At 45.1% G+C, this 26,594-nt stretch overlaps 1 long non-coding RNA gene across 1 annotated transcript in view; it reads right to left on the bottom strand.

Moving 5' to 3' along the window:
• The window catches only part of LOC129385401 (uncharacterized), a 66,862-nt gene extending 50,055 nt beyond the window's left edge, over positions 1-16,807 (bottom strand). Inside the window, exon 1 of the long non-coding RNA XR_011889899.1 lies at positions 16,789-16,807. This is a non-coding gene — a long non-coding RNA (uncharacterized lncRNA). The remainder of the gene's footprint in view (positions 1-16,788) is intronic.
• Positions 16,808-26,594: the final 9,787 nt, after the last annotated feature.

The raw sequence follows: 26,594 nt of genomic DNA, 5'->3' as shown, positions 1-26,594 counted from the left end.
TGCCACATTGCCGTGGGAGACACAGTATTACTGTTGCTACCATGCGAGAACAACAAGTTTATCCTAACGTGGAAGGGACCCTTGATCATTCTCGAGAAGAGAAGCGACCTTGATTACGTCGTTGACTTGCGCACCCAAATAAGTGCTTTTCATATAGGCTTGCTTAAAATTATGAGGAAAGATGTCCCTTTGCGTAGGCTGATCACCAAGCCGCTGTAGCTGTAAACACTCATGAAGATGAAGGGAACGAACCACCATTTATTGTACTGAAGCATAAACAAAGCTTCCAGTGCGTAAAAATTTCCACTGTATTACTTTCTGAGCAGCCCATTCTACGATCTACAGATTTAGAACAGCCGTTTGTCCTACGTGCAGATGCGTCATCGACAAGCATTGGAGCTGTCCTCCTGCAACGTGACGGTGGTGTTATGCACCCGGTTGCATACGCAAGTAGGAAACTGCTGCCGAGAGAACCACATTACTCCACCATAGAACGGGAAGGCCTCGCCTTTGTCTGGGCCATCCAAAAGTTTCATGTTTATCTTTATGGCAAGCACTTCCTGCTACAAACTGACCATGAACCATTTTCATACGTTAACTCCGCCAAGCATGTGAACAACAGAGTATTGCGCTGAACTTTACTGATTATCGAATATGACTTCACTGTCGAATACATCAAAGGCAGTGACATTATTAGAGCCGACTACCTAAGGAGAGTGTCTTAGTTATCTAAGTTTATATGTGTGTACTTAGCTTGTGTTACTGTTTATATACAAGTTAGTGTTTTTCTTTTTTAATACTGTGGCAACCGTGAGTAAGCTTTGAACTATGTGCTATGTGTCACCCATAAGACCTCCTGCTTCAAGCCCCCTCTGCGTGGCAAAGTTATTTAAAGTGGAACAATTTTCTTGTTAGAGGGGCGAAGAAGAGGTGTTAGAGGTGCAGTGAAAGACTACGACGATGGCAACTACACATGCGGCACGACGCGGTTAAAAAGAAAGCACAAGGGTTGGTCGCAGAAGAAAAAAGAGAGAAGAGGAAGACACGAGGGAATAGGCAGCTGCAGCCAGGAAGGCCGATCGAACGAGGGCCGAGCGAGGTTCGTGGAAGGAGTCTCGAGAGGGCTACGGCTACCCTTGTGTACCGCTGGGCAGCCTCATGACGGGTCGCGAGCTACCGAACCGAGCTGCTGCCCCTGTCTCGTGCAGGGCCGGGTCCTGGGATGTTGCAGTTCCTGTGCGCTCAGGAGTCTGGTGCTCTGGCATGTCCGGCGTCGGAATCTTGAGCCACCAACCAAGCAGCTGTCGCTGCGTCCCTATCACTGCCTAGTCAAAGCCGCCTCCGACGCATCCGGCGTGTCAACGAAAGTTCCTACCACACGTGAGCGACCACAGGGAGGGGGAGGAGGACGTATGCGGTGACTCCTGGAATTTGCGCGTCATTGCGCGAGTGACTGAAACTCCGTAATATGCCGCGTCGTAAGACTTTATAAGCTAGAAGATACGCTAGAAGGAATTATACACTAGAAGGGATTGTTTACCTTCTATGAGGTGCGCCAATCGGCTGTCCATCTTGTCGATCGGGAGATTCGTTAGCACCTGTTTAGTTGCGGCGCCAACGTCCTCCCTAAGTTGTGCGGACCATTATTCAAGCTTTGGTTGACTTCCTCAATCACCCTTTTCTTTCTGATTTTATGAAATTCGTCCCCACCTACGACCTGAAATTTGCGTAATTTCGTTTGCCTAATCGGTAAGTTGATCATTCATATACTATGATCACTATCCAAGTCTTGGTGCAAATAGCACAGGTGGGCTCCGAAGCGTTGCGAACAAAAGCGAGGTTCGGAGTCGTGTCTCCACATGTCGATGTGCCGCATCTAGTTCGGAATGCTGAGTCCGTGATGAGCGTTAACTCTAGGTCTGTCGCTTCGCACCATAGACTCTCTCATTTGTTCGTATTGTAGGGGTAACCTCATGCATGGTAGGGGGTGTTAAAGTCTCCGGCAACAATTACCGGCGAGTCTCGAGCTAGTTTGCTTTTGTAACTAGATACCTTAATCTTTGCTTCAGATCCCTAGAGCTGCTGTAGACGTGGAGAATAAATATGATGTCCTGATTGCCAAATGAAGAGTTTGGAATGATTCCCGTCAGGATGTGTTCCATCTTGCTACCTGTCATCCCGAGATCGTGGCTGATGTGCGTAGTAATGTTACTAACTAGGTTGCCATACCTCCCCCCCCCCCCCTCGTTGCTCTTCATCTTCGAGCGTTGGGGGTTAGCGTTTCTTCGGCTAGGATGCGGTTTCTCAGAATGGGATCGAATAAATTGCTGCAGGGGCGCCTTTTTATGTTGGTAGCCCATGCAGTTCCATTGCCACAGTTTGAATTTACTAGTTTGCACAGCGATCTTGTTTTCGCTGGGTTGTATTATTTAGTAAAGCGAGACCTACAAATCGTGCGTTGCACGGGAGGTTCAGGGGCCTTGGGATCTAGAACTGGGGCCACCGTATTGTTAAGATATGCTTCGATTTTGAGAAATCTCTGATTAGTGCGCTCTTCCACGGCTGTGACACGTGACTGGAATTGCTTCATGATTTCGTGTATCTGCTTGACACTCTCGCTGAGCGTTGTGAGCCTTTATCTGACTTCAGATTTCGCCCTTGTTGTTACAACCCCCTTCTTGGGCGCGTGTGTTAGCAACATCCATGGGTCGAGGGACTTCCGATTGCTTGTTACCGCTGCTAGTAGAGTGTGGCTGACTTCTCGCGGATAGCTGAGAGCTGCCTTTAATTTCTGCCATCTGCGTAATGAGCTTGTCGATAATGCTTCTAAACTTATCGTGTTCTCGTTCTAGTTGCGCTCTCCTATCATTTTCTACTCTGTTATGCTCATGCTCTTGCGTTTACTTTCGCGTTACCCGTGTACCATGAGCTCGTGCTCGGACTCAATCGGGCCAGGTCCATTTGCCGTTGATCATTTTCTTCCCTGAGGTCTGAAGGTCCTCCAGGCGAGTCGAAGCACATCTGCGGCCCTTTGTAAATGGAGCGTCCCCTGGCTTTAGATCGGCTCGAGCGGCACCTGCTTCTGGAACGACTCCTGGAACGACCTCTGGATTGAGGACGCCTTTCCGCCGCTGTTTCCGGGTTGGTGGGCGTGCTGCCAATTTTTTGTAGCCTTGCTTCCGCGTTGGCTCGTTCCATTCTTCGTCTTCTGACCAGGTATGTTATCGTGAAACGTTGCTTGCAGGCTTTATCAGCCGTCAAGTGCGGTCCTACGCATTGGCCACAGTCCGGTGAGCATTGGCGTGACTCCTCTGGGTTTGCTGTACCACATGATCTGCACGTTGGTGCTTCGGGGGTCGGACACACATTCGCGCGATGGCTCAGCTTGTCACATGGGTAGCAAACGTCCACTTGCTTGCACTACAGAAAATATCTCACCTGAGTTGGGCTGTACCTTACGAAAGTTGATACTTTAAGCCGTCAAAAGTAATGATGACTGTAGCCGTGTTCTCAATTCTCTTCGCTGCTAGGGCTAGTGGATTTCTCTCGTTGACAATGTGTCTTTCCAGGACCGCAGGACCATCGTTGACGTCAACTTTGGTCATGACGCCCTTGCAGGTGGTGTGCGTAGCCGTTTCGTAGACGCTGACTTCGAACTCCTTGCCTCTTTTGGATCAGCCTGATTGTTGTGTACTTTTGCGTGTTGTGGCTCTCAGGAGTGCTCGCAATCACAATATTCTGCTGATAGTTGCCACAGGTCACGTCTGCGTTATTCTGCGACGTGCTAAGCCCGGCCGTTTCGACGATGGCCATCCCGATGCCGGCGGGCTCAGCCTTGGTTATGCCAAGTTCTCCACTTGGTAGGAGCACAATTTTGATGTGTTCCTTCCCCATCTGTGGCATGCGGGATGCTCTTTCTATCAGGTTCTTCAATTTATCACCGCTTGTCTTGATCCTGGGCGACCCGCTGACTCAGTGCCCTGCATGGCCCGAAGTGCTTACGCTGCTGTCGACTCGGCAAGCTACGGCACTCGGTCTCTTCAAAGATGCTGTTTTTCAGCCATGTGCCTCAGTAAATTTTCAGAGGGTATATCGTCCCTTTCCACAATCATCTCCGGCCCTTCCCGCGGCAGCACCGTTTGGCGCGTAGCCGACGCTAAGCCTAGCAGAGCGGCGGCATGGTCCCATCATAAAAAGTCTCATAAAATGGGAAATGGTCCCCCAACCATGAAAATCTTAGATTCAGAGTAAACCACAGCACCTTACACGTCGATTAGTGCAGTGTTTGGGAAGATAAGAGGTTACATCGCAGCCGATATTATTGAAAAAGCGGTAGTCGATGTTTCCACATCTGCAATGCTCAGCACTTGTTCCCTCAGTCAAGTAAGACAAAAATATAATCATCAGGAATGGGTCATACTCCCGTACGCAAGCAAAGATGCAATGACTGAATATGAATGAAGAAACCAAAGAAAGAGTGGGATCGGATCATATTAGTGCGCTACAAATGAACAATATAACAAAGGAGGAGCGAACGAAAGAACCTTTAGGTAGCGCTATATGGGCTCGTTTGTGCCGTTGAGGAGGTCTACCTACAATGGCACACGTTTACTTCGCACTGCGGCTCGTTATGCCTTGCAAGAAGTTTTACCCTTCCGATCGTATAACTTAATGCATTACCATATGTCCAGTAGGCTTTCGCCATCACGTGTTGCATGAATGTAACATGCTGCCGAGCTTTTGTATTAGTCTGTTTGCTCCTATAACAAACACACTTAAAAGAGGCACGAGAGGTCCGGGGACCGTTACCCCGCACCTCGACCAAATTAACGTTACGTGTGGCTGATGCCCAGTGCTATTTACAATTTATTTACAGGGGAGCTAACGGAGGCCAAAAATGGTGACGCTACATGAAACGGGCACACACGTCGTCTTTCTCCTCCTCAGTGCATCCACACTGTGGCGGCTGTTCCGTATCAATATTACACGAAGTTTGGGGCTACGTTTACACACAGCGTGAAATTTGAAGTGAAGCTCCACCGCCACCTAATTCGACCTTATCTACGGCGCCCTAACGTTGCGCCGAAAAGCCAGCTACCAAAGAATAAATCATAAGTGTAACTTACAAGAATTGGCCCAGTTAAAATTTTCAACCTTGAAAACACGTTTCGAATATGAATTTCTACTTGAGTAATCAGCACTTCTGAATGGCCCTCCACTTGCGTCAAGTTCAATAGCGTCGTCCTAAAACCTGTGCTCGTGAAGCTCTTGATGACAGTGTCAGCAGAAATTATTTTCCGTGCTTCTAGGAACAATGCACACAGCAGTTCTACTGGCAGCGTCTTAAACTTGCCTGTTGGCAGCAGAGGATGATATTGAATAGTGAAAGTGCGGGATTGTTTGTACATGGAAGGCAGCTGCTTGCGTGTCGTTCTTCGAAAGGAAAGCCCATGCTGTCACACAAAGCAGCGTCATGCAGTTGCTGTTTGCATTAGTTTGTAGCCAGGATACTATGTTTTCTTGCAATTCGGCAACGCTTGTTCTGTACCATTTCAATTCAAGCAGCACAGCTGTTTATCCAGACTTTTCTGACCCGTAAACCACTGCTACTTCAACTTGTGGGTAAAAATCATTCTTCTGTCTGCAGAAGTGCACGCTGGTCTTGCTGGTAGAATTCGGCTTTTCGCGGTGCCGTCTCTAATAGCAGATGTGTATTTAGTTGTTGCAGAAGTGCCTTCCCAATGAATTATTGCCACTTTACAAAGCTTGCAGAACAGTACTGAGCTTGAAGCCGATGCGGTAGCTTGCTTACCACCTCACGTGCCGTGCTAGCTGTATGATTACTACATGCATGGGCGGCACGACCAACGGCCCAGACTGACAAAAAGAACACAGAAAAATACTAGCTTTGTGTAGACAGCACTACATTGCTCCAGTGCTGCTAGCATCAGAGAACAGCTGGCATGCGCACTTTGCCATGATGATTATCAGTCGAAGTAGTAGAGAGGCGACCAGTTGCAGAGCTGACTTGGAAGTGCGGGTCATTGTACAGAACGGGGCGGTAATCAGTGAATTTGCATTGTGTGCATGGTCACAGTGTGTACTACTAAATAATCAAACAGGAACGCAATAAGGCCTATCTAGTTTGGGATTATTCCTTATATTCTATAGGAATCACCGTAGTGAAGACCAGCTTGGCATGCCTTGCCTACAAATACTTGAAAAGGGGCATTTGATTCCAATTCGCCCTTTGCCAGCTACAAAGCCCGCTGGAAAGCAGTCATGGTTAACACTTGTACTGCTTTCACCACTTGTTGCATTTTTAATGAGGTTTACATTGGTGGAATGGCCAAGCATTTTGGAGCAGGTTTTGTAGCAGTCAACAATGATGTTTCTGAATGGTTATCTGCAGGACACAATTCGGGCGCGTGAGAAGGTTTCAGAGTACCTATGTGCATTGTTGCATATATCCTCAAGGAATTTAGTCCGCGTACGCGGCCACTCATGAACAAATTACAACTATTACATGGCAACACCGAATTAATCACCACGCTCCAAAAAGGAAGTATTGCGCGTACCCGTTGGTAAAGAACAAAACACAAAGGCACACAGTACTCGTGGCAATATAGTCACATGGTATGCATGATGACATTTTGAGTATTGTTGAAAACCTAAAGACACCTAGCTAGCCAAATGGCAGAGATACAAACCCCCGACGTAAGATAAACGCAATGTAGCAAATGAGATAACAACCAAGGGGATAAGTTTCAGTTTGCCGAGTGCACCATGCCACAGCTGCCATGTTAAACATGCGAAGTGCATGGCGTCGGTTAAGAAACACCTCTCCAACCAAGGACACACCGCTGATCCGAAGTAGAAATGCGGGCCTCTTCCTCTCTAAAACCCCTCTATCTCACGTCTAGAGGCCTAATATGGTAAGCCCCTATTATCAAGCCCAAATAACTACCACCTTAATTGCACACAACAAGCGATTGTGACACATAGAGTTTCTAAATGTATGTCTGTGACCATCGACGAGTGCGCTTGATTGGATTTGCAGAATGGCCCTTTAGCTCATTTAGCCTTTATAAATCCAGGACATGTGATGGCGGTTTTCGCATAGGGTTTTGATAACTGCCACCCACCTTCTATAGAACTTCACAGTGGCCTCCTCTACTGCGCACTGCAGTTCATCCTGGAGCAGGTTTGAAGCAGTTTATCTCATTTTTACCCCGATTATAGCTGCTTTAATCAAACATAGTAGACTGGAGCTATTGCAGCAGCACTCCAACCACTGGGTTTATGTTCAATTTCAAAGTGTTTCTCAGTGTATTGTAATGATTCAGTCTTTTGTGCAGCTGATTTCACAATGTGGACAACACCGCGTCAAAGGAGGTGATGGAAAAGAGGCTGAAAACAGTGCACTGCTACCCTTTGCAGCAGTTTAGTAATGTGCCATAGCTGTGAACTTTTGCAATAATGCTTCATCTCTGCTCATATTACTTTTATATGTTACTAATTTGTTTCGAACATCACACAAATGCCATGACTGAAATTTTTAACGGAATGGTGAGCTTACATATTATACAGGGAGCCATCACAAGTACCGACTGGCATACTAATGTGTTCAAAAGCACTGAATATATTCTAATTAAGACTAAATGACTGTAATGATAGTCAAAATGAAGATTCGTTCATTCAATAAAGAATACACATTTGAACAGTGGTCCCGCCAATAAAGTGGCATAATGACCAATAGTAGAACAGCAGGTTATTATTTCATACTAGTAGGCTTGTACGCCAATAGACCGATAGGCTTGTAGGTTGATAGACATGCAGACCATCAAAGTCCCCAATTATGGTTAGGCAACAGACATGTAAGCCCATAGTTTGATGAAATTTTTGACTGCGAGCGCTTTTTCTTCGTTTTGTCATGTTGCTTTCAGCATCTAAACCATGAACACGTGCTCCAGCTTTCCCAAGTTTTGGTGCTCTTGGATGCTAATGCGGTGTCAAATCGCTTTCACTGAACATTTCAACTGGATGAATGTACCGAAGCGGTGGTGTAGCGGTAGAGCATCTGCCTCGTATGGGACAGGCACTGAGTCCAAATCCTGGAAACGCTGGATACCCTCCGTTCCTTTCTAATGCGTAGAGATGTTGCCTGGCCTGGTCTTCAGCTTCTCGTGGGGGTTCACATCTTGTAAAGAGGCCCAATTGGAGATTTCATGCGTGGTGTCTGGGCGCCTCTTGCCCAGCCACAGACAGCCTTGTTGAAGAGCATCCGTGGCGGCTGAGCAAGGCAACTGCTCCCATTGGGTACTTAGCAGTAACGCAGTTACAAGCGTGCTGCGGGCCTAGCGCTCGGTCTGTATGGAACCTCAATGCCTGGAAACGGGTGTTCGTCCCCAATTCGAAGGCGTTCCCGCCTTAATAAGTGGATTTGGTGCACCACATGGGAAATTGCTACCATGGCGACATGACCCAAAACTACTTTTTTGTACTCAAACGTTTGCACTGCAATTCAGAGTGCAGGTTCTTTTCTCGCGCGTATCACCCCTGAAAAAAGCCGAGCGCCAGGCTGGGATACGCTTGTGTCCATGTGGGTGCCCGCAGGGCACCCACATGGACACAAGCGTATCCAGTGGGTGCCCTGCGATGGTTGGAACGGAACCCACAACCTACCGTGAAAGAGTCGGGCGCTCTGCAAGAATGTGAACTCACTATATGTGAAGTAACGGCAGCCACAGACAAACTGTGAGCTTGCGCACACAAAAAGTACCAGGGCAAGGAATGCTCGTTGGGAAACTTTCGCCCACTGGAGACAGGCGGGTAATTTTGTTTTGACCCTATGTGAATGATAAAGCCAGCAGTAAAAATTCGCATGAAATCTGAACTATATGTTTGCCCCAGGGGCTGCTGGATATAGCGCAACGTGAAACAAAGGGCCCGAAGTACCTTTCTAGCTCTCGGTAATTTTGCCCACCAGTTTACAGCGTCCGACAAGCAGTGCCTGTTCTAGCCTGTTTTGCTTCAGATCGCACATCCCATCAAACAACTTGCTGAACTAGGCTTAGTCGCAATACCATGGATACGTCACAGGATGCATTCATGCCGCAATAATGCTCATGTTGTAATGCCCTAAAGCTTGAAGCTGACCACCCACATTCTCTCTAAGTATTCAAATGCTTTCTATTGTCGATTTCACAATAATATTTGGTCAAATGTACCAATGTACGTAAAGAAATTGAAGAATAATAGGACTTCAGTTTTGAAAACGCTTCAGTGTAGGTTAATGCTTTGAAGTGGCTACAGTAATTCTGAAATTTTGTGGACAAATGTAGACATATTTAGCTCAAGTATAGTGCCCATGCACTAAATGAACGCTTTATGAAAGCATCTAGGGCAGGGGTAGTATAATGATTCTATTGCAACTCTTGACTTTCTGGTACATTATAAGGGTAGCGTTCTGTCTGTGTTTTGATTGGCTAAACATTTGCAGTCGATGATAAGAATCAAATATAGAATGAAGCAAAAGAAATTGCTGCATTAGGCCAGCCCTGATGCTTCTGTGTAGCATACTTTCTTGTGCAACTAGCATACACACTCGATATTTTAGGGCGAAAACATTAAGTGGGTCGTTGCAATGGCTCATTCCCGTAAAAAGTGGTGTCTAGTGCAATGAGACAACTGATACCATCGTCACAAACGGCTCATACCCCCGTATGCAAGCAAAGATGCAATGGCTGATTATTAATGAAGAAAGAAAAGAAAGAATGTGATGGGATCATAGTAGTGCTCTACAATTGAACAGGAGAACAAGTAAAAGCGAAAGAACCTTTAGCTAGTGCATCGTGAGCTCTCATGTGCCGTTGAAGAGATGAACCTACAAGCGCCATACGTTTACTTCACACTGTGGCTCATTATGCCTTGTGAGATGTTTGACCCCTGCAACCGCGTAATTCAATGCATTATCACGTGTGCAGTAGGTTTTTGCCTTCACGTGTGAGAACAAAGTGACATGCTGCCGAACTTTGTATTAGGTTACTCCTATATTAAGCACACTTAAAATTATTAAACAAAGTTGAAATGGTGGTTTATATGTAAGGTAAAGTTTAAAGAGAATTTCCACCGCTACCTAGTACAGCCTTATCTAGGTTAAACTAACATTGGGTCGAAAAGCCAGCTACCAAATAATCAAACATAGGTGTAACTTACAAGCATGGGCCCAGTCTTATTTCGAACCATGAAAAGACACATTCTGAATAACAATTTGTACTTGAGAAATCCGCTCTTCTGGCTGGTTTTCCAGTTGCCTCAACTTGAATAACTTCTTCCTAGAACATGTGGTCCACAGTGGCTTCATTTAAGCTTCAGATGCCAATTCTCCTAAAGCTTTTGAAGACAATGTCATCAGAAATCATGCTCCGCGCCTCTACGACCAATGCACGCAATAGTTCCACTGGCAGCCTTTTAATCTTGCCTGCTGGCACCAGAGCATGATCAAGATAGTGTAAGTCTATGGTTCTTAGTATGGGGAAGGAAGCTGCTTACATGTCGTTCTTCGAAACGAAAGCCCATGCTGTCACATGAAGCGCGTCATGCACTTCCAGATTGCGTTAAGGTTTGTACCCGGGATGCCCTGTTTCCTTGCATGTTGGCAAGGCTAATTCTGTATCACTTAAATTCACACAGCCCAGCTGTTTATATAGAGGTTTCTCAGCCGAAAGGCACTGCTACTTCAACTTACAGGTAGAAATCAGTCTTCGATCTGCGGAAATGCACGGTTGTCTTGCTGGTAACATTAATATTTTTGTGCAGCCGTCTCTAATAGCAGATGTGTATTTCATTTATGCTGAAGTGCTTTCCCAATGAATGATTGCCATTTTACAAACCTTGCTTAACCGCATTGCGCTTGAAGCTGGTGCTGTTGCATGCTTACCACCTCATGTGGCGTGCTGGCAGTATGATTACTCCATGCATGTGTGTGACGACCAATGGCCCAGACTGAAAAAAAACGCGCAAAAATACTAGCTCCGTGTAGACAGTGGTAGATAGCTCCTGTGCTGCTAGAGCCGGAGATCAGCTGGCATCCGCAGTTTGCCATCATCATTATCAGTCGAAACCAGGCCACTTGTTGAGGGGCTGACTTGCAAGTGCAGTTCGTTACTTAGCGGGGGGGGATCAGTGAATTTGCATTGTGTGCATACTTACCATGTCTGCTATTAGGCAACCAAGCAGGCATGCCATAGGGCCAAGCTAGTTTGGGATTATTGCTGCTTTTCAATAGGAATCTGTGTAGTAAAGACAGCTTGGCATGCCTAGCCTACGATTACTTGACAATATGCACGTGATTACAACAAACCCTTTGTCAGCTGCAAACCCTGTTTCAAAACATTCATCGCTCTTACTTGTAATGCTTTCACTACTTGTAGCCTTTTCAATGAGGTTTACATTGGTGTGAATGGCCAAGCATTTTGGAGCAAGTTTTGCAGCAGGAGAAATTATAATTAGGAGCAGGATATGTGTCTGTCAACTATGATCATCTTGTGTGGCTATCTGCAGGACATTATTTCTCCGCGTCAAAAATTTCCACAGCAGCTGTGTACATTATTGCAAATATCCTCAAAGAAGATCATCCGCGTACGCCACCATTCATGAACAAACTACAATTATCACACGGCCACAGCGAGTCAATGACCACTCTAGAAAATGAAAGTATTGCGTGTACACCTTGGTAGATCACTACACACACAGGCACACAATGCAACTGCTATGCAGTCACATGTTATCCAGGATGACCATTTGAGTTGTTTTGTTGGAAGTCTTAAGAAATCAAGCTAGCAAAATGGCAGAGCAATAAATGTACTTCGTTATGAGCACACACAGATAAAAGCAACATAGGAAACATGATAATGACATCCAAGGGGCTAAGTGTCACTTGTTTGAGTGCGCCATGCCACAGCCACCATGCCGAACATGCGAAGTGCACGTTGTCGGTTGATGAACACCTCCCCCATTAAGAACGTGCCGCCAATACGAAGTAAAGCGCAGACCTCTTCCTCCCTATAATCACTGTTTTGTCTCTCTTATGCCAAGAAGCCTAATGCGCTAAGCACCTACTACTAAGCACAAAAAGACTACCTCCTAATCGGCACACAACCCGCGAATATGGCACAATGAGTTTCTGAATGGCTCACCGTAAACATGCACGAGTGCAACAGATTGGATTAGCTGAATGACTCTTCAGTTCATTTAGCTAAGAGATGTGGCGGCGCTCTTTCCATAGGGTGGTGGTAACTGCCATGTGACCTTCCATAGAAGTTCTCTGCGCGGGGTTTGGGTACGGGCTAGTTGGTTTTTGCAGTTGCCTCCGATATTGCGTGCAACAGCTCATGCTGGAGCAGCTTAGGAGCAGTTTATCTCAATTATAGCGCGAATGTAGCAGCTCTAATGAAAAATACTATATTTCAACAACTGTAGCAGCACTCTTACGAAAGTGTTTATGGTCAATCTCTCAATGTTTCTCATCGTATTGTATTGTACTTAGTGTTCTGTGTCTTATGCCAATAATAATTCATTTTGTGCAGCTGTTTTCACAAGGTGGACAACACCGTGTCAAAGGAGGTGACGGAAGAGAGGCTGAATGAAGTGTACTGCTACCCCTCACAGCAGTTTGGTCATGTGCTGTATTCGTGGACTTTGGCAATATAATATTTGCTCATATTGCTTTTATATGTTAAATATCAGGACCGGTATTCACAAAACGTTCTAACTCTAAGAGCGTTCGTGCCAGTCAATAGAAACTTATGACCTATTGTTAGCGAAGATGATCAGCCAATGAAAAACGGCACTTACGAAGGAAAGTCTTTGTGAATTCGGCCCCTGGTTTCCTAATTACACACATAACATGACTGAAAATTTAAGCGGAAAGGTGAGCTTACTTGTTAAGCAGTGAGCCATCATAAGTACTGACTAGCATACCAAGGTACTTAACGGCACTAAATATAATCTAATTAAGACTGAATGACTGTAATCACAGTCAAAAGGAAGATACGTCAATTCAACAAACAATGCACTTTTGATCGTGGTCTCACTGATAAAATGGCCTACATACAAACAGTAATCTGGTGCTATTAAGCTGGTAAGCCAATAGACTGATAGGCTTGTAGGCCGATAGACTTGTAGACCTCCAGGCTTGTGGACCGATAGGCTTGAAGGCCGACATGATTGTAGACCATCAAGGTTCCAAATTACGACTAGCTAACATACATGTAAGCTAATAGCCGGGTGGAATTTTTGACTGGGGATTTATGCAGTGCAAGTATGCAGGCTAAACAGTTTCACTGGTGATGCGCCCCCATATGAATTTTGTGGGCCCAAGAATTTTTTGTGAGTGTCGTTTCCCTAGGTAAGTACATCAGTAGATTCGTAGGCCGTGTCTAGGCCAATCAGAGGGGGCATTCTTCACAACACTCCATCCATGGCAACATCACCTTGTTAGACCCTCCTACAAATGCCGAACCTTGGAATCAGCTTGCGTAACAACCGCGTGGCAATTGGGAAAGTGGAGCCGTATTCGCAAAAGCTTGTTCTTTGTAAATGATCTTTGATATTACCTGGCTATTTTTCCTAATAGGCCGTGTCGTACGGTATAAGGTCCAGTATAAGGTCCCGTATAAGGTCCAGTATATAGGTCCAGTATAAGGGTTAGTTGCGATTTGTTCTTACGAACAATTCTACCTTAAAAGTTCTTTGAAGTCAACTTTTGAAGTCAACGCTGTTCTTATGAAAGTCCTCGGCAATGGCCCCTTGCATCAGTGGCTTCTCTGTGATGGTCAGGCTGTAGCGAGTTGAGAAGCCTGACCTTGATGGTCGTTACCACTTCCGCAGAATGCAGTGGCTGCTGTAACCTCGAAGGGAGCTTCTTTTCAAACGCGGCTCTTAGGCGCCCGTTCCTGCGTCGGCATCCGTCGGCATAACCGTGTGAACGAGCACAGCGAAGGGTGAAACAGCCAACGAGGAGTGTAGTGGCGGATGAAAGACGGGGATGCCGAAGAGAGCGGTGGTAGAAAAGCGGAGGAGGAGGGTGCAGCGGAACTAAGATGCAGAAAGCGAAGAAGGAGGATAAGGCAAAAGCGTGAGAACAGTGAAGTGTTGAGCAAGACGGGAGCTGCTGAGTCGATGGCTACGAGATGGCGTCATAGTGGCGCCTATCGTCTGTTTACCGATGAAGTCAACAATAAGCCATGCGGCGAGCGTGTCAAACGATATCATATATGAAAGGAAAGCACTGCATGAGTGAAGGTCTGTTTGTGGCGGCTGCTAGGAATCACATCGATGCCTCACCCACGCGCTGCCTCTCACGATCTCCAGATCAGCGACGCAATCGCGCCGCACTTCGCTCCATATGCAAAGTGCCACATGAGACACATTGCCCGTGTCAAGAAATATACTGCGAAATAAAAACACATATACTGCTGCGTTCAAATGTCAGATTAGGGAGTATCGCGATCGTCGGTGAATTTTTTCTCAAGCGTAAACTGTCGGCACTGGGTTTCTTCGTCGTCAAAGTAGGCGCTGGTCGAGTGGTCGCTTCGTGCGAACCCTCGAAGAAACGTGAATTGGCATTTTCGGAAATGACATCACTGATTTAGGATAGAGTAGTATCTGCCCTATATACTGCTTTCTCAATGTATTGTACCAATGAAGTTTGGTAAATACATTACATTGCATACAATACATTGGTACAATACGCGGTGAAGCATGCAATGAAGGCGGCATAAACATTATGGTAGGAAAATTCTAAAAGACAGAATCAAATTCGCATGCGACATGGCTTAGCTTTATGATGTTTGTCCACGTCAACTAGTCCCACTGTTAACTTTAAATTTTATTGTGAAACTTTCTTGCCCAGTTCAACCCTGTATTCTTAATAGCTATCAGACCTCATTTGTGAAGGACGAACACACTTGACATGCGCGGCTTAAGTAAACTCCTGTGATGTCTAAACGATGACACGTTCCTTTTCAATAAAGTACTCGTACACACCCATCGTGTCTGTGGGCATGCTGAAATAATATTTATTTCTTTATATATACTGTTTGTTTTGCATGAAAGAGCAACTGAAGTTCTACTGATACAAGCGTCCACTCGGTGAGCTTCTGTTCTGTTCGGGGGTGGGGGGAGGGGGGGGGGGGGCTCTCAGAATGCTCTAGACGCATATTGCGCTCGCTCTATCCTAGCCACTTACCAATTTCTAGAGAGGAACATAGCTAGTGCTATACTGTGGCAGTATATATATATATATGTATATATATATATATATATATATATATATATATATATATATATATATATATATATATATCCTAATTTGTTCAATTGCCTAAACCTATGCGAGTGACACGTAGCTGTACATAGTCAAGTTATTACTGTTTATTGCTGGTATTAACTCAGACATCTTTTTTCTATTTCAGCAATTTATATAGTTAGTTATGGCTATTGAATCAACTCTCGGCAACTCAATCAATTTAGAGCGAAATCTTCAAGGAGTAAATTCTAGAACACATTGAAAAGTTACCCATATAGCAGTCTGTTGCTCAATACGTGCTGGCGCGCTATAACGTAAATCTATTCCAAACTTTTCTGTTCCAACTCTGCAAGCAGCCCTCCACGATTGGTCAAAAAAGTTTCTACCTATTTCCCCTGCGCCTGTCTGTCACGCGACATCACGAACACCATGTAAACTCCATATCTTATAGGATATGTGAACACTGATAATGTATGATTAGACCGAACGCCTTTTTCGTCGTTAGCGATAAGGACATCGTCTGACCAATTGCTAGTGGTCAAACGTTTTTCCGGCTGTGCCCACTTCACCTGTCTGCAATGCGACGTCACAAAACTGCGAAAACTCACAGCGTCAAAGTGACATGTACGTATTAAAGACGCATTATTACGCCGAACAAAGCTTAATTAGTTTCTTAACAGCGAGATACTGCGCCATTCAGAAAGGAATAGACGATGGCTGTCCGCGGTCACAGTGGCGCTAGCTACTCGGAGCTACTGGAAGCATGGATTTATTTGCGTATAATTAAAAAAAAATACGTGGCAGTGCAGCGCTATTGAGACCTTTCGGCGCATATACGAAATCCCTCTGCCATTTCTTCCTTGCTGAAAATCCGTTATAGCGGCATCTCGTTATAGCGGCATCGTTATAGCGACATTCGTCGCACGCCGCCTCAATTTTAGATCAGCCAGCTCAAGCTAAGTAAGCGGATGCAGACCAATCGCTGACGCCGGCATTACTCTCTTCATCTGCTTATCTTCTTTCACTGTACTGGCTCAGCCCATCGAAACTCCCTCCACTTGAGCGGGCTCGTCGCCTCTACTCAGCCAGTTAGATAAGAAAAAGTGCTCAATGTAGGCAATGCTATCCAATTTGAAAGTAAAAGAAAGTGACTGCATAAAAGCTTTTTCCAAGCCTATAAGAAAGCTTGTGAAACACAAAAAGGTGACGTGCGACTTGTGCCACTGGTAGGTGTAACGACGCAGTTTCATAATATACGTATTCGCAGTCGAGTCGAATATACCTAATGAAATCTCGTAACATCCCATACAAGAACATAAGGCTAACCTACTTCATTAGCCTGATGTCACCCATTGTTTACTTGGCCTAAGCTAAGAAAGTGTCCTACTTGTTTCTGCGGTCATCGAAACACAATCGCAGAAGTTGTGTTTGCCACTCCACCGTTTAAACGGAATATAAGAGAAAAACATACTCACTGCGTGAGCCATATGCCCGTTGCCTGTAATTACACAATAAGTCATGATAAATTCTTAAGGAACGCACTTTTTTATGCTTCCATCTTTGCTTTCGTGTACCACAGGAAAAAATTTCGGCGCTAGAATAAACACTAAAAACGCGTTCACTCTTAAGATATGTCTTGATAAGTATCTAATCATATTGTATGCACTACGACAACTAAAAGAAAATGTAGCGCCAGTAGAAGATTATCAGAACAAGGTGAAATAATTATCGCACAGCCTAAGATATTCTAAAGGACACTAATTCTAAAAAAATGCATGAGAAAACATACAATCGCTTGTGTTCTTGCTTCCGAAGCCTTGAACAAAACCTTACATGTCAAAGAAACATACGATGATCAAGGGCGTCCTTAGGCCTGAGTATGCTCTTCAAAAATGTACACACTTTGGGTCTTACTTTGCCACACAACAATAATCGTCATCTGTCTTGCTTGCCTTTGCTTTCATGAGAACGCTGCGCTCGCTACTTTCCTGTCGAGAATGCTCCGTCGTGCTGATATCGCACATGCCGTCCGTGACTTAGAAGTACTGTGCTCGCAGCATTAAAGAAACGAAATTCGGAGAAGACAGATGACAATTAAAGTTGTCTGGCAAGATGTGACCCAAATGGGTGTAATTTTGCTTAACAGTGTGGCTCAAAGATGAAAAATAAACTGAAAGTTTTGAAAGACATTGGAAAAGGCACCCTCAGGAGTGAAATTTGGGAGCTTTATACTGAACAACTCCTGATGAGGAAAGGCATTATTTTCGCGCACGATTTAGTCTCATAGTTGAAATAAAAGTTTACACCATCGCCAGCCAGACGTTCGAGACCACTGCCTACACAGCAACATCCGACTATACGCTCGAAAGAATAATCTGCAGTATCGCTCTGTAAGACACTGCCTGTGATTTCACAGCTAGTGTCATTACACCAAGTAATCCAATGGCTATAGCTGCAAAACACCTCTGAAACGTAACGACAGTGATTGTCCTGTTCACCGGCCTCCGGTTACCAGCGTACGTCCGATACGGCGGAGCCCTGTTGCAGTGCTCCCTCTACGGCAAGCATATGGACACGTGCTATCAGCGCGGCCAGCTGGGGCAGCGCACAGACGTACTGCAAGACTGCCAAGCCTCTGTATGATCACCAATGCAAGCCGAAGTGCCACCTCTGCGGCGGCAACTACCAGACGGCTGCCAAGGCGTGCAGGATACGCTACAAGACGCCGTACCTGGTGAGACGCCACCAATGGGAGCGACAAGATCAAGCCAACGCTCGTCAACAGCAATCTAGGGCAGCGGGACCCACCTCCCACCTAGAAAACGGCAGGAACAAGACGGTCGAGTTACCGCAACCGCTCCGGAGGCAGCTGTTGGTCGAGATCCCGCTTCGGATGCGGGTCAAAATCTCGGAGCCACATGCCTGAACCTGCCATACCCTTCAAGGTGAGCTGGGCAGATGCACTCAACGCGGCGCTAGGGGTAAAAGGAGGCCATACCCAAGGGAAATGACATAAGTTAGAGGTTAAAATAGCACAGCTAAAACAGATAAATCAATGCAATCAGAAAATGACAGCTTTAGGCGAGGAAAACAGGACCCTCAAAGAGGAATTGCACCGTTGAAAACAAAGGGAACTTGTTACACTCGTGGCGCCAGCGCCCTTAGTTGATACATCCACAGACCAAATGAAGAAAGCGGCAACAACCCCACCACTCAAACATAAAGTGGAAACACTAGCCAATGAAGACAAACCCACACGCGCAACAGCCTAGACCAATGTTCTCATGGAAATTCAGCAAACAATAAAAGAATTAATTGACCACATGACCAACTCATCCTGCATGATGTCAGCCTTTAGTAATCGCGTAAAGAATATAGCCAAAGTTACCCAACAACAAAATGAACACATTCAATAGCGACTACTCGCACTGGAAACGTAGATTACTCGTCCGCCATCTATCGGACTGGAACCCATAGCGCTAGTGCAACAGCGTACCTTGTTGTCGTTCAGCGTGATACAGTCGGTGACATTCCTACCCCGCACTAGTCATCATAGCTGGAAATTCTAGTAACGCCATTTAGAAATGGAAACGTAGGAGCTACGCAAGCGTGAAAGCGTATTTACACCAATACTTTCGGGACCAAGATAAACGCGATATCATTCTATTACAAGAGAGGGACCATCTTGCTAAATTGGCAGGCTACCGTTCGATCGGCTGTGCTGAAGAGGCGACGACCACCTACCACCTTAGGCGAAACTTACGGTCAAGCAACACGACACCAAAATTACCAAAGTAGACAACATATTTAGTGAACTCGTTCCACAACGCAAGACCCGGCAGTATCTTTTTACTGAATGTATAGGGTAAGCCCAAACACACGCAGTACGGATTTCTCACACTCTTTAAACACGCCTTCAATATCGCCATCAGAAATCGCATCATTTTCTGAGGGGACATCTGCGTGCCGCACACTGCCTGGGTTTACTCACTCGTGTTTGGTGAATGCCGAGTTCTGTGGTTCGATTCGAAGCAAGAGGCATTAAGAGGAAGCTTTAGCTCGGGCCCAACTCCGACGCGGCCTATTCAAATACATGTAAAACGCAAAAACTTTTTTATGAGATAACCCTTGGACCGATTTTGATGAAATTTGTGGCATTTGAAAGAGAAAGTTAAATTCTAGTTACTGTTGGAAGCGGAATTTCGATTTAGGGCTTGAATTTTCTTAAAACGATTTTCAAATATTTCACCGTTTGAAAAAAATAGAAGCACGAAGTTTACAAATTCATAGCTCTGCATCAAGAACTGATATCGCGGTTCTGTAAACGGCATCCATTAGATCATTCAAAGCGGACAAATTCAGTATGTCATTTTACATCTTACGTGAATTTGTTACGTTGGTTACAACGGTTTTGCAAAAGTTGTATTTCCCTGTGATTAAATTTATTTTATATTCATGTGTAACATATCAATTTTGTCCGCTTTAGATGTACTACTAGATGCAATTCACAGAATTGTATTATCATTTTTAGTGGTTGAGTTACAGAGTTGTAAACTTGATAGTTTCGTTTTTGAAAATTTTCGATTTTTGCCAATTTTTTATAAAAAATTGACGACCTAACTTAAAAATTCGAAACGAACAGTCACTAGATTTTAAGTTTGTCTTTTAAATGCAGCAAACTTCGTCAAATTTGGTGCAGTGTTTGCCGAGAAAAACGAATTCTGCTTTTACATGTATTTAGATAGGAGCACCCGAGCTAAAGCTTCCTCTTAACTCTCATCACCAATCCTAGTACACCGACACGCGCGCGTAGTAGCTCCAGCAAGGACTGCACACCCGATCTAACGCTTACTAAACACATCTGCAGCCACCTGGCAGAACGCATTAGAGGACCTAAGCAGCGACCACTGCATCATCGCGATATGCATTCAAGGCGGCCCACGTGGATCCGCGGGAACCCAGTTCAAGCTTGTAGATTGGATGGTGATCCGCAAATCAGACGAGAAGCAGGTTCAACCCTTCGACGATATATAAAGCTGTAGTCACACCCTGAAACAGGATGTTAACAATGCCACACTGATTGTGCCTTCTGGGACACACCTCCAAGAGATCGACAGCCGGATCCTCCATACGTTTCAGAGAAATCAATCACTGAGAAAGAGGTGGAAGACACAGAAACCTAACAGAAACATCAGCAAACGCAGAGCGCTCCTCAATAAGGAGAACGAGACATACGCGAAATAGCTATACCGACAACATTGGGACGAAACCTGCAATGCGATGGAAGGGCAATTAAGTTCTGGTGGAACGTGGAATTTTCTCAGATTCTTGCTCCATCCAGAAGACAACAAAACCGCCCACCGACAAACCTTCAACAAACTCATAGAGGCGTACAAGGACACAGAGGAGGAAATTCTTAGGGAGGTAGAGGTCACAACAAACTCATACAGGCGTACAAAGACACAGAGGAGGAAATTCTTAGGGAGGTAGAGGTCAAATATATGTCAGGGTCCTCCTCAGTAGCCCCCAGACTTCACAGGCCAGGCCAACACCAGCTTAGACGAAGAATTTACCGAGACGAATATCTGCGCCATTCCGCTCTACCTTACCACCAAATCTGGCCCAGGTCCTGGCGACGTTACCTACAAAACAATACGTAATCTTGACGACGCGCTGATCCCGCAACGCACAAACAATAACCAATGCTGGACCACTGGCAGCTTACCCCCGCATTGGAAAAGAGTTCCCCATTCCTAAACCAGGCAAACCACTTAATACCAACAATATTAGGCTTATCTACTTAACGTCGTACATGAAAAAATTGATGGAACGCAGGTTCATGGATAGACTGAACAACGTAGTTTCTCTGCTTAGCATGGCTTCGTCTTGGAGTTCAGCGTTGAAGGAGAGCTATAGTGGGATAGTTCCTGGGGGTGGCTGATAGCCTGTGCAAACGAACACTGAGAATCACTTTTGCAAAAGCCTCTGTCAATTTACAGTAAATTCACCTAGTGCCCAGTAAGAACAAAACATTTCTAAACTTCAGACCACTCACATTTATTCATAGTTCCATGAATAGTGAATGTTTGTGCCCATACCAGCCGACTTAGTCTCCACAAGACTTATCGCGTTGTCAACAAGTAACATGACGACTCCTGCTTAATCGTTTACTGATGCCAACTTTAAGTGACACTAACGATAGGCTTTACAGAACGAATTCTTGCAGTTCAGATAAAGAATGCGTACTTCTGCTTGAATTATTTCAGCACATCCCACGCAGAAAGGCTCTGAATTTCAAAGCTGGAGAAGTTTCCTTGTCAAAGGCACAAACCATTTCAAGAGGATTTAGGAAAACAGGAGGTGTTGACAGAGCCCTCCCAGAGCAGGGCAACTTAGTTCACAGCTGCCGAGCTCCACTACGTGAGGAACGTTCTTACCACATCTAGTGGAGAAAATGTACCCTCTGGAAGTAATCAAGACCCCGGAATATGATGTCGCGAAAAAGAAAAAAGTGCCTAGTACGTGTTTCGAGAATCAATCAATAGAAAGATTATGAAAGCTTGGCATTGCACGTCCTGGGTTATCCAGCTTATTTGTTTTACACCGTACCTAGTTCGTTTCTGTTGGAAATATAGTCGACAGTAATCCTGAGTTGTTTCCTGCCCCAATTATTAACCAAACCAACAAATCGTGGCTCCCTTGTCATTTAAAAGTACTCAATGTTGATCATGCTGGCGTTCTATACTCAAGGAAAAATGGGGCAAAAGAACAGCAACGAGATTAAAAACGCGAACGAGCGGAGAGAAAACCACAGAGATGAAATAGAAACGCGAGCTGCACTCGTTCGTGTTTTTATGGACCCTGTTCTTCTGCGCCTTTCTTTCTTGAGTACTTTCTTTCGCCTTTCTTTCTTGAGTCCGGAATACTATCACGCCTAACATTCAGTACCCCTTGTTACATGACTAGATCTCTGAGCCCTTTCCTGCGTTTCTGTGGTCGTTCGTGTTTTCTATCTCGACCCTGTTCCTTTGCGCCAATCTTTCTTGAATCCTGGTGATGCTTCCAAACCAAAGCCGTTCACTCCAAGAAGCCTATGACTGTGCTTGCCTACTTCTGGATCTACGGATGTTAGCAAAAGATGCTGAGTCTGATTCTGGGCCTTCTGACACCCTAAGCACAAGTTCCTCTCTTGGAATGCGTATAGTGTTAAACAATCTGCAGTCCATGCAGGCACCCATTCGTGCAAATTGACTGTCCAAGCCATGAAATTATGAGAACACATTACCTGTAATTGAAAGAAAGTTGTGAAAGTTAACACGTATTTACTTCACCTTCAGCGTTGCAGTATTAACAATAAAATTTTCAAGTACGCATGAATCACTGAATTATAGACGTATATTAACTGGCTACCAAAATAGATGACGCCCAAAATATGATTCCTCGAAAGAAGCTTGCTTTCGGCGGTTCATGATAAGCACGATGAACCGGGGAATAAGATTCAGGACCTTGTCATTGGCCACTGGTGGTGCTTCCATGACATTGCTTTGCAAGCATTGTTAGCTTTACTGCATTGTACTGTTCAACCAAAAGACAAAATAAATCAAACTGGCACGTATTCGGCGCGTACGTATGAATCTCATTATTGTATTTGGCTGCGTAAAGATTACAGCGTGAGAAACTTACTGCTGTCATGCCAACTGATCCCAATCAAGGCCATATTAAATTCTGTAAGCGAGTGATATCCAGTAAGCCCTTTCGCGGGAACTTACGAAAACACATAGACCTATGACTGTAAACTCACTTATTTTAAAGACAATGCCGACACTTTTCTTCCAGGACGAAATTCAAGAGCATAGGTTAGAGCGTCAGTGAAAGCTTCCCTGTTATGAAACGTTTCGCTGGTTCAGATTTGGTTTGTTGATCACGCGCAATGGGGTCGGGATATTGTATACCTTAGACGCGCAGTGATGTTGCACGTGGAGGGAGTTTGACATAATGAGCTTCTTGAAAGATGAATGTATGGCATTCGAGCACTCGCGAATGTGACTATGATATTATGACGTCTACAGTACTAAGTGCCTCAGCAAGCATGTTTTGGTCGTTGTTTACGTGTCGGATATCGATAGACAGCTTGTATGTAATGAGAGATGGTGGACCTCTTGTGATGAATATGTCAACGATCATTGACCAAGCTGGTACTCACTTCAAGCACTTGAATGTATAAAAATGGTAAAGTGTCAGCAGATCACAGCATGCCAAAAATGACGGATTACAACGTACATTCGAGCAACTCTTGACATTAAGTGCCGGAGCTGGTCTGCACCTGAGTGAGTCTTAAAAAAGAAGCCTAGTGTCTGCCAAAAATAGCCAAACACTACTAAAGAAGCGCACTCACACCCTTCCTCGACACGTTCGTCATGCATGGTATTAAACAGTAGTTGGTCCGAAATTCAAAAACTGAAAGAATCCGTAATTTTCCTGGAGCCAGAGCCTAACAGTAACGACACAATATTTTCACTCCGAAGCCAGACCGAAAATAAAAAAAAAATCTTGTATTTTTGTTCATGTAGGAGCTTTTTATCTATTCATTTCCTGAACTTGTGGCTCAACAATGATACCTCGTCTCAAACTAACAACCATCTTCCTGTTATCTTATGAGCAGCAACATCATTAGGGTGGATTTCAGCGCTCCACGTGAGGGCACTGGCCAGGTGGTGAGTATACTTGACAATGTTTGCATTGCATATGACGCGCGAACATGCCAGACCAGGATTCGCGTGTAAAATGCCTGAGGCAGAGGAGCACCTACTAGTAGCTGTTTCCCAATAAGACTGCTCACAACAGGCACTGACCTCTTCATTAGGGCTATGTAACCAGAGGCCTCTCAGATAACAAATGATAGATTTGTGCGGACGCATAACCAACGAAGCGATTTTCAAGGCTACCTTCTAATATTCGTTTAACAATGGTCTAAACTCAAACATTCTAACGGGCCTTTCGAACACAAACGTGTATATATTTGTATCTTCGAATCTGTGCGTATCGTACTCCTCCCTCCATCATATTGTCAATAAGGCTTCGATGAACTTCGTTTCCTCGGACGCGTCATCAGTGCTGAAGGCGTTCGGCGAGATACCGAAATGACAGCCGCTGTTGGGAGGTTCTCAACGCCCACAGATAAAACGTCATTGCTACTTATTTCAGTAATTAAGCGTCCTTAAATGCAGTAGCGATGGTCTAGGTGGAACTGACTTCATGACTGCACTTAAGATAGGACAACGTCACGTATGTTGCCCTGTCTGTAGAAACTCTAGAGCCCCACATTATTCGGCGAGTCTTTCTTTGCCTACCTCTCTTGGGTTTAACGTGGCTGAGAGCTGCCGCTTGGTGTCTAGCAGAGTAATAATGGGCCATGGCGAAGACATGTCGCCAAAAGTAAAGACTTAGCCGTCCAAATCTACCACCACTGCTCGCAAGTCGAATAATTTCGGGCTCACTTTTGTCTAATGCGGAATTATTCTGGAGATAGCTTAATAAAATACGGGGCCTAGTTGAACCTTACAATTATATAACGTCTCAGACGGACCGCTGTAGCATATTGACCAAGCTTCAGTGTCTCTTCTTTTTTACTTCAAGGCCCATCTCAGTGCGTCGATAAAGTAGGGATGTCTCAAAGAGTTAAGGTGCGCCAAGGGTAACCACAAATCATGGTTGTGACGAGTTTTGAAATGAACCCCTCACATAGTTTACACGTCATGAATGGTTTTCTTTTAATTCAGTTCAATACTATAACACATATACAAATGCGTTTATTGTAAAATGCAGGTTATCATTTATTGCAAGCGTGCAGTGGCGTCATATGACGGAGGCTAAATTCATCTATTCTCTATTCATCTATTCATCTAGTTGCAGTTTAAACCAAAAGGCGAAGCACCGATTGCGACAGCAATTTTGTAGAAAGCTATGCAAAGTAAGAATGTAGTTTTATCGGCACAATACACTTGCAACATTCGCTTAATAACCTAATTAAAAACACGGAGTCAGCGCGTAGAAAAACATGAGCACATCCCACTCGTTTAACGCGCTCCGTGGCAGTCATAAATGCTGCATTCAGAAAGCACTGTAGCATCAGCGAGCGAATTGATCCTCGTGCCGCCTCTCGCATCTAGGCTTATTGAGCGGCGAGAAGACAGCGCTCACAAAGCTGTCAGTACACAGCGCACTCCGTCCCCATCGAACATTGCTTTCAAGATAGGGCCCGCGCGGCCGCCACATATGCAGTCGCCGGTGGAGTAGAACAGGCCTCCCCTCCCCTTTCGGTGTTTTGCACGGTATGGAAGATGGTACGCTTCCTACCCTCTTTCTATCCTACCGTGCGTGAGATTGAGTCGCGATTGCCGGCTCCCCCTCATTCTAGCACACACAGCATACGGCACCTGGCGATGGTGATATGGCTCTTTTGTTTTGTAAGACACATCAATGCGACGATGGTAAAAATGCGGCAGGAGTGTCAATGCGCCAGTAAAATTGCTATCGTAATAAAAGCCACTTAACTTCCTCGTTTCAACAAAGCAATGGTATCACAGCATGATATCAATACAGCAACTGCATATTCGAAATATGGCAATTTTGTGGCAGCGGATTCTTTACCATACTGTAACAATGCTTTCCACAATTATACTTCATCTTCACCATCATCATCACCAGCCTGGTTGCGCCCACTGTAGGGGAAAGGCCTCTCCCATACTTCTCCAACTACGCCGGTCATGTACTAATTGTGGCCATGTTGTCCCTGCAAACTTCTTTGTCTCATCCGCCCACCTAACTTTCTGCCGCCCCCTGCTACGTTTCCGTTCCCTTGGAATCCAGTCCGCAACCCTTAATGACGATCGGTTAACTTCCCTCCTCAATACATCTCCTGCCCATGCCCATTTCTCTTTCTTGATCTCAACTAAGATGTCATTAACTCGCTTTTGTTCCCTCACCCAATCTGCTCTTTTCTTATCCCTTAACGTAACACCCATCATTCTTCTTTCGATAGCTCGTTGCGTCGTCCTCAATTTAAGCAGAGCCCTTTTTGTAAGCCTCCAGATTTCTGCCTTGTACGTGAGTACTGGTAAGACACAACTGTTATACACTTTTCTCTTGAGGGATAATGGCAAACTGCTGTTCATGATCGGAGAATGCCTGCCAAACGCACACCAGCCCATTCTTATTCTTCTGGTTATTTCAGCCTCATGATCCGGATTCTCAGTCACTACCTGTCCTAAGTAGATGTATT

This window comes from Dermacentor andersoni, chromosome 8 (genome assembly GCF_023375885.2).
Source record: "Dermacentor andersoni chromosome 8, qqDerAnde1_hic_scaffold, whole genome shotgun sequence".
Lineage (NCBI taxonomy): Eukaryota > Metazoa > Arthropoda > Arachnida > Ixodida > Ixodidae > Dermacentor > Dermacentor andersoni.
The sequence above is the reverse complement of the archived record's forward strand: the minus strand, read 5'-3'. Positions and strand labels throughout refer to the sequence as shown.